Here is a 9,086-nt window from a genome sequence, read left to right as displayed (position 1 = left end):
CAATTGCTTTGTTGGAATTTGAATGTTGGCTTTTCCATTTGTCCTCATTAAATTTCATTTTGTTGGTTTTCACTTAACCATCCAGCTAGTCCTGATAAGGATGACAGTGGCAAACTCACACATACAGTGTGCCAGAAAAAAAGTGAAAAGTGTGGGCCATTCAGTCATGCTTGACTCTTTGTGACCCCATGGACTATAGTACGTCAGCCTCCTCTATCCATGGAATTCTCCAGGCAAGAATACTGGAATGGGTAGCCATTCCCTTGTCTAGGGAATCTTTCTAACCCAGGGATTGAATCCATGTCTCCTTCATTGCAGGCAGATTCTTTACCCTTTGAGCCAGCAGGAAAGCCCCCACCATGTGCCAGATGCTGAGCTAACTCATTCAGGCCTGCGAACAATCCTACTGAGGAGCTGCTGTTATCCTCATTTTGCTGTTGTAGTTTTAGTTGCTAAGTTATGTCTGACTCTCTTGACCCCATGGACTGTAGGCTGCCACATTCCTTTGTCCATGGGATTTCCCAGGCAAGATTACTGGAATAGGTTACCATTTCTTTCTCCAGGGGGTCTTCCTGACCCAGGGATCAAACCCGTGTTTCCTGCACTGCAGGCAGATTCTTTACTGATGAGCCGCCAGGGAAGCCCTATTCCCATTTTAGGCATCATGAAATTGAGGCACAGGTTAAGTAACTTGTCCAAGATGACCCTGTCATAAATGCCAAGAACAGAACCACGTAGGATCCAGACATCGTGGTCTTAACCAGTTACTCTTTTGCCTCTTTTTGGCTTCAGACATCATCTCTCTCCATCTTCCCGTTTCTCTTAGCACACTAAGCATGCTTCTAGGTCTTCCAGATTGTTGGTTAAAAAGCACAACCAGGGAGTTCCCTGTTGGTCCAGTGTTGGTTAGGACCCTGTGCTTTCACTGCTGAGGGACTGAGTTCGCTCCCTGGTTAGGAAATGAAGATCCTACAAGCCATACAATGTGGCCAAAAAAGAAAAAAGGCAAAGCCCCAAATTCTTTGGACCAGATAAGCCTGGGGCCCCGGACAGAGCTCAGCAGCAGCTCTAGGTCTCCTCTGCCATGCTGTGTTTCCCTTCCTCTGTTGGGTTCTCAGGCTGCTTCCACCCTTCGGCTCTTATGAATAATGCTTCTGTCAAGCTTGTTAATTCTTATTTCATAATACCTTTCTCATCAGGTTCCCCTCCAGCATCCTCACTAAGATGGCTCCCATCAAGGTTCTCAGGGACAACTGTTTTGCTAAATCCAGTGGTCAGTTCCCATCTCATGTGATCCATCAGGAGTACCTGGCTTGGTCCATCTCCTTCTTCCTTGATATGGTTTCTTCATGTGGTGATGGGATCCCACATTCTCCTGCTTTTCCTCTGCCTCTTGGGGTGTTCCTTCCATGTCCTCTTTTTGGTGCTCTCCTTTCCCCGATCCACCTCTGCATATGCGAAGCCCTCTGACATGCCCCACCCCACTCCTCGGTGCCTTCATGACTTTTCCGGAATGCCTGTCTCTAGCCCAGACCTTTCTGACTTATCTATCTGTCTGTCTGACATCTCCACTTGGGTGGCCAACTGATGTTGCAGCTCCCACCTCAAGCCTTTACTTCCCCACCTTAGTTCCCAGTGACTCAATCCTTTCTTTCATTCAGATCCTCATATTTTGTTCACTCTTGACTCCTTTTTTCTCTGATGCCCCACACCCAATCCCTCAACTTATCTTATTGGCTTTAACTTCAGAATATATCCAGAGTCTGCCCACTTTTTACCAGCTCCACTGCTCTCACCCTGGTCTGGGTTCCCACCAACTCTACCGTGGAATTCTGCAGTGGCCTCACTGGTCTCCAGGCTCAGCACTGACCCCTCCTATCTATCTCCAACATAGTGGCCAGAGGGATCCTTTAAACATCTACATCCCATCTCAGGTTAGCTCTTTGTCCTAAATCTTGGGCGGCTTCTTTCGTCACTCAGTCTCAAAGCCCTTACGATGGCCTCCAAGGCCCTGTGTCTTGGCCCCTTCTCTGCCTTATCTCCACTCCCCCCTTGTTCCCTTTGCTCCTAGCTGTTCCAGGAGCATGCCCGGCACTCTAACCTCAGGGTCTTTGCACTGGCTCTTCTTGTTCCTTGGGACTTTCCTCCCCTAGATAGCTACATGACAAATTCTTTTTACCTCTTGTTTTTGCTTGAATTCACCTTCTCAAGGTGTCTAACAGCAGTTCTCTATTTAAAGTTTCAATACCCCTCACCCTGTCCACCCTCCTGATTCCTTCTGCAGTACCCTATTTCTCCCTGTAGTACTCATCATTGTCTATACTATTATAAATTTCACTTATTTGTTGTGTTCATTGTCTCCCCCACATTAGCAGTGCTTTTAGGGGGGCAAGGGTTTTCTCCTCTTTTGTTTACTGATATGATTTGCCAGAAGTGAATATGTAATGCCCTAACAACAGTTTGTTGAATGAAGGAAGGAAGAAAGAAAGTAGGATAATTTAGGAAAGGGTCTGCAATCTAAAAATGAGTTGGAGTCAAGAAAAGGTGGGCTTTTGGCAGAGCCAGGTGTTGTGGACATCAGGGCTATTTGCTGTGTAGCAGCAGGGATCCTGTGACTCCTAACCCCTGTTTCCCTTTGGAACCTTTCCCCTCCCACCATCAGTCCCTAGAGACTGCTTGGGGCTGATCCCACTCCTCACTCCAAGGCGGGCAATGGCTCCTTAGGCTACAGTGACTAGCTCAGGGCTGGGCATATTTCATTGGCCAGGGCAATGAGACTGAACCCTAAGACTTTTGCTTACATTCTTGGCATTGGGCAGGCTGCTTCCCTCAAAGCTAGACAGGTGCTCAAAGCTGCCTGAGCCACGCTGGGCTGCAGATGTGGAAAAAGGTCACTGTTAGGGCCCAGGTTTACTTCCTGCAGCTGGATCTACACCTGGACTTTTCATTTTAGCCCCATTTCACTGAGGCCAGTTTCTGTCACTTGCAGCTACTGACACTGTGCCTGCCTGAGCTCCTGAACTAGGAGGTGAGGAAGGGGCTGGGTAGGGTTAGCAGGGGTCCATCCCAGGTGAGAAGGGCACATGGAGGGCACCCAATGATCAGTGCTGAAAAGGGGGAAATGGGAACAGACTTGCCTTGATCCAGCCAGAGAGGAGCTCTCAAACTGTCAGGAGAGAAGGACATGGGCACTCATGGGGCGAGAAAGACTGAGGAATCCCTCCACACAGCTGCAAGCTAAGCTGAGATGGATTGGAGCCAAGGTTGGGGAGGGAAGTGGGAAGCGGGAGGTCTTCCCTAATAGAGTTCATTCCAGAGCTGCCAGTTCCCCATCACCTCCAGTGCAGGAGGAAGAGCCCAATTAAAATACACCAGGGACAAAGTGCATACCAGGGGGTGGAGTGTGGGCTCTTTTCCACTAGAGGTGTGTTTTTCCCTAGGTCACTTACTTTTCCTAGCTTCAGTGCCTTTCTGGGTAAAATGGGCTGAATCATGTCCACCTCATAGGGTTTCCGTGTGGGTGAAATGAGATAATGTGTGAAATGAGATAATGCGAAGAACTTAGCATGAACCTGGCTCACATAACAGTCTTAATAAAAGTCATCTGCTGTAATTGTTACCCGAGGTCTCAGCCCATGGTTGTGCATGGTGGCGCAGGCGCAATTCTTATAAACACCAGCAGATGGCGCCCCGACCTCAAAAGAACCCATTCCTGAACTGTTTTCTGAAGGGCTTGCGAGAGGGGATGGGCGGGGCGGCCTCTCGTTTCTCAACCGGTTAGACTCCTGCCTTCCCGAGTGCGCTGGCGAGAAGTGACTGGCACGTCCCTCACTTCCAATAAAGAGGGGCCTGGATCACCATAGGATAATCAGTAGAGCCTCAATTTTCCATCTGTATTGCGGAAGAGCATGGATTTCGGAGACAACCTGAGCCAAGTTAAGGAAATACTTAGGTTGGTGCAGGTAAAGGACTTTCAGAATGAACAAGCATCCCAGGACCGAGGCTGGTTACAGAGGTCCTGCGACTGGACCTTGGAGGCGCGGCTGAGCCTGGTGCTGAGGCAGAGCGATGACCCATATGACCTCTATTCGCTTCCTTTCTGGATAAGTGAGAGAGAGAGGGAACCGGGCTGCCCGGCGCGGAGGACCGAGAACGGTGTGTGGCCCTATGACGCGAGACGCTCTGGTAATTCTGAGTCGGGCCAGCAGAGGGAGACCGAGACCCCTGTGGACCCCGCTCTGCTCCTCTTCTAGCCCGGAGCTCACCCTCCCTGGACCATCCCGGTTGGCCGTGCCTCCCCGGGCAGGAGTTGACATGTCCCTTTGCTTTGAAAAAGCCTTTTCCTCTTCTTTCTGGCTGGGCTTCCTGGGGGCAACGTATGGGGTGAGGGGAAGGGTCAGATTCAACCCTAACTCTCTGAGCCCCAGCTGAGCCCCATCCCCTGGACCTCAGTGACTTGGATGGGATCTACTGGCCATTCTCATCCTAGCAGCCCCCACTTCCTGAGATGGGGTGTTGTGAGCTCCCCAGAGGGTAAGGATTTGGGGAGCAGGAGATCCTTTTCCTAAGCCCCCATTAATCCAGGCCTGGATGGCCAGCTGGACCTCCTGAAGCAGGGGGCGCAGCCCATCCCACCCTGGCCAGTTCCCGGCTTTCTCCTTGGACTGGCTCCCAGAGGCCCACAAAGGCCCTCAGACAAAGTTCTGGGCCGGGCTTTGCCTGTGCCCGGGGCCTGGGGCCGGCTGTCTCTAGGCACTGAGAGTCCCTGGCACCCCTTGTGGGGCTTTGTCCACCGGCCCTGGACCAGTACTGGCAGGGCCACATGTGCTGGGGGAGGGAGGGGGCCAAGCAGCTCTCAGAGCCTGAGCAGCCTACCTTTCCTCCTGCACGTGGCCTTGCTGTCCTCCAGGGGACCTTCTCTCTACCTCACCTTGCTCATCCTGCCTTCTCCTCTTGGCTGCAAGCCTCCCCTTCTTCAGGGGCCTGCTCCTATTCTACTACTCATTTATTCATTCATTCATCCCCATCATTCAATACCTATTGAGCTCCAGCTACACTCCAGGCCCCTACTAGATGCTGGGGATCCACTAATAACAAGATACACAGTTTCTGCCCTTTTTGGAGTTCACAGTCTGGGTGAGATTGAAGGTAGGAGACTAGTAATATCCATACCTAAAATCTGTTTTCATCTTGTGATAAATGGAGAGAAGCAGATAAGCTGCCTGCCCCAGGAGGCTCCAGCTACAGAGACATTTCCCCTGGGAAATCATCTGCTAGGCTGTGAGCTGTGGAGGGAGGAACTTCACTCAGGCCCTGCACCCTACCCTCCCAGGGCCTGGCATACAGGCACACAGTCGGTGCCCAGTAGATGCTGAATAAATGGATGAATCATTAGCTTCAGAGTGGGCAGGGGGCTGCCAATGAGAATGGTCTTTTCACATTCCACTTCCTCCCAGTTAACCTAGGAATTGCAGGTAATGTTGGGGGTCTACAGACAAGAACCTGGGGCTCCCAGGATTCCACCTCTGGCCACTCTGATTCCTTGCCTGCTCCTCACTGCACAGCTTTCCTACCCTGGGCCCTGTCAGAGTCCCATGGGCCATGAGGGCGTTTGTCCATCACCTCTCATGAATCCATTCTTTGGCTTTATCACCTTTTTGGTGGCTATCATGTGCTGGCCTTGGGCTCAGGAGGAGCTGGGGATCCAAAGAGATGGGAGAAGGGCCCATACCCTCCTGGACCATCCAGTCCAGACAGTAATGGCACAGTGCAGTATGTGCCATGATGAGGGAAGAGGATGGCACGGTTACAGAAGTGACAGAAGAAACTTCCTGCCCTCCTGGAGCTTATGGTCCAGTGATGGTAGTGGAGGGAGACAGTAACCAGAGTAAGTGAGGAAACATGTAGTATGCAAATGTGTGTTATGGAGGAAAGGGAAGCAGCTGAAGGGGCAATGTGGGTAAGGGAGGGAGTAGGATTTTAGATAGGGTGGCTGGAGATGACATTTGAGCAGAGAGCTGAAGGGGGTCAGGGGTGAGTCATGCAGCTACCTGGGGGAGGATGTCTCAGGCACCAGGGATAGCACATGCAAAGGCCCTGAGGTGAGAGTGTGCCTGGTATGTTAGAGGAACAGTCAGGAGGCCAGTCTGGCTGGACAGGTATGAGATTAGAGAGGTGACTGGGGGCAGATTGTAGTAGAACCCTGCAGCAAGACTTGGCTTGAGTCTAAGTGACGAGGGAGCCATTTGAAGATTTTGAGCAGAGGAATAACATGAGCTGACTTAAACAGAACAGGATCCCTTCAGCGGCAGTGTTGGGAATGTTGATAGTGGGGCTGTGTGGAAGAAGGAAGGGACCAGGTGGGAGGTTACAGTAATAATCCTGGTGAGAGAGGATCGAGCCAGGCAGTGGCATTAGAGCTGATAACAAGTGGCTGCTCTGAGACTGCTTTGAAAATAAATCCCATTGGATTTTTTGAGGGATTGGATGTGGGGGCTGAGAGAAGGGGAGGCAAAGATAACTCCCAGGTCTTCTGCCTGAGTTGAGGGGAGGTGGTGGTGACGTGGGCTGCGATGAGGAAGGTTTGGTTGGGATAAGTTGGAGCTGCTCTTTGGACATCCTAGTGGACCCTTCAGACCAGCAGTTGGGTGTGTGGGTCTGACTTCAGGGGGAAAAGTTTGGAGCTTGAAGAATCATGTAGTGAGAATCATCAAGGTTTAGATGGGCCTTGAAGCCAAGGTGGGCTCAGCATGGTAGTGCAAGGGGGAAAAGACAGAGGCCTGAGCCCTGGGGCACATTGGCATTTGGAGATCGTGGGGGAGGAGGACTCACCAAAGGAAAAGAAGAAGGCACAGCCAGGAAGGAGGAGGAGAACCAGGGCAGTGTGGGTCTGAAAAGGCAAGAGGAGAACATATTTCTGGGAGAACAGGGTGATCAACTATGTCAAATGCTCCCAATAACCTAAGACAAGGTTGAGAATTGACTTCTTGATTTGCTTTGAACTGGTCATGTAGGACCACTATCGAGTCCCTTTGGACAAATACTGGGAAGAAGTGGCCCCTCCGAGAGACCCAGCTATGCAGGCATACAAAAGTGAGACACCTCAGTGTAAAGGGAAAGGTGTCTCTCGGCCACAGGTAACTTTGCAGCAGGCACACAGCATGGTGAGAGGGCAGCAGGCTGGATTTCAGCTCTCTCCACCCCTTTGCACTGGGGCAGGGGGGGGGCTTGTGCAGTGCCCAACCTGGACATCTGTGCCCAGAAGCTGTGCTGGTGACCTTGATGAGTGGTGTTTGTGGAGTGAGTGTGGATGAGAGGATGAGAGTTGGCTTGGAGTGTGCTCATGAGGGAATGGTAGAGGAATTGGAGAGCATGCACAGCTTTTTAAGGAGCTTTGTTGTAGCGGGCCGAAGAAAAGGGGACGGTGACTAGAAGGGGCTACAGGGATGAGCGGAATCCGCCAAGTGAGAGTGGGCGAAGGGGAAGACATCCAAGCCGGAGGACCCACGGATGCAAAGTGAGGTCATTAGGAGTGGTTGGGATGTAGCGGGATCCTAAAATGTCACATTTGAGGTGGCAGGTATCAGGAGAGGATGCTGGACTGGTGGGCTTAAGCCTCTGTCTTGGGGGCGGGGTTGGAGCACAGCTAGGCATACAGTAGGTGCTCATTGAGTGCCCTGGGATTTCTTGGGGAATCCCTTCCCAGTCTCTCCTCCAGGCCTCAGTCTCCCAGCTGGCAGATGGGAGAATTGGATGTTTCAAGTGTTCTCTGAGCCAGGGCTAGACCCGAAAGCCTTCCCCCCAGTTGGTGGGTCTCAGGTCCTGGCCTCTTCTCCTCCTTGGATGCCACACCTTGTCCAGGCTGAGGAAGAGCAGGAGGCCCTGAGGCTGGAGGTCAGGTAGAGGCCTCGCAGTGGCAGAGGCTGTGGTGGGCTGGGTGGGCCAGGAACTGCGTCTCCTGCCCCATCCAGCCTTTAGGAGCTGCCTTCCTGAGACTCCCTCTCAGGAGGAGAGGGAGAAGTTGCTGATTCTTCCTTCCTAGAGCGATGTCAGGGAATACAGAGCATTTTGGCTGCTGGTTGGGGGGATGCTGACCTTGTTCTCTTTCAAGGTAAAAATGGCTACAAGGAACAATAATAGTAGCTCTCTCTCCATGCGCATGGCACCCAAAGTGCTCTCTCAGTCAGAGCCCACCTGGGGCCTTGCGACTGTCCCTTGTAGCCCTTTGAGCTAGTCACACCGGACATGGGAAAATGAGGCTCAGGGAGGGGATACAGCTGCCCGTAGCCACGCAGCCAGGAAGCAGCCGTGGGTTTCCTGTCTCCGGCTAGCTCGTGCCCCTGCAGCAGGCGCCCAGAGTTTGGAAGTTTGGGGAGCAGATCCCACCCAGGGACGAGGTTCTGGTACCGATCTGGCCCAGATCAAGTGCAGAGACAGCGGGACCCTCCGTCTGTTTTCTCTTTTCACATGTAGTTATTAAGCCGTACAGCGGATGAGGTGCTGGGGGTGCACTGTGAACGAGGCAGACCTGTGTTCAAGGGGCTCAGCATCTGTTTAGGTAGACAGAGACGAAATAATCCAACCCATGAGTTGTTGATGTCCAGTCTCTCAGTTGTGTCTGACTCTTTGCAACCCCGTGGACTGCAGCAGGCCAGGCTCCCTGTCCTTCACTATCTCCTGAAAGTTTCTCACTTTCTCTTAACATATGTTTCTTTGCATGAGAAATAGAGATAGTGATGTCTGTACTGCAAAACCACTGGGAGGGTTACGTGGGGAGTCGCACAGGAAGCGCCTGGCTCACAGTGCAGTGCTCCGCAGGCAGTGGCCAGTGACACACCAACATGCTGTGGTTGTTCAGTCTCGAAGTCATGTCCCACTCTTTGTGACCCCATGAACTGCAGCCCGCCAGGCTTCCCTCTTAACTGCTCAGCTGTCTATAGGATCAGACCTCCTGGCTTATGCTTTTGGAGTCTTAGGTTTCCTCATCTGTAAAATAGGTTTGTAGGACTGTTTTGAGGGTGAACTCTAACATGTGGAAAGCATTTGGTATGGACGCTGGAACATGGGAGATGCAGTTAGTAGCAGAA

The sequence above is a fragment of the Oryx dammah genome, unplaced genomic scaffold (genome assembly GCF_014754425.2).
Source record: "Oryx dammah isolate SB20612 unplaced genomic scaffold, SCBI_Odam_1.1 HiC_scaffold_5, whole genome shotgun sequence".
NCBI classification, from domain to species: Eukaryota; Metazoa; Chordata; class Mammalia; order Artiodactyla; family Bovidae; genus Oryx; species Oryx dammah.
Note: the sequence above shows the minus strand (reverse complement) of the source record.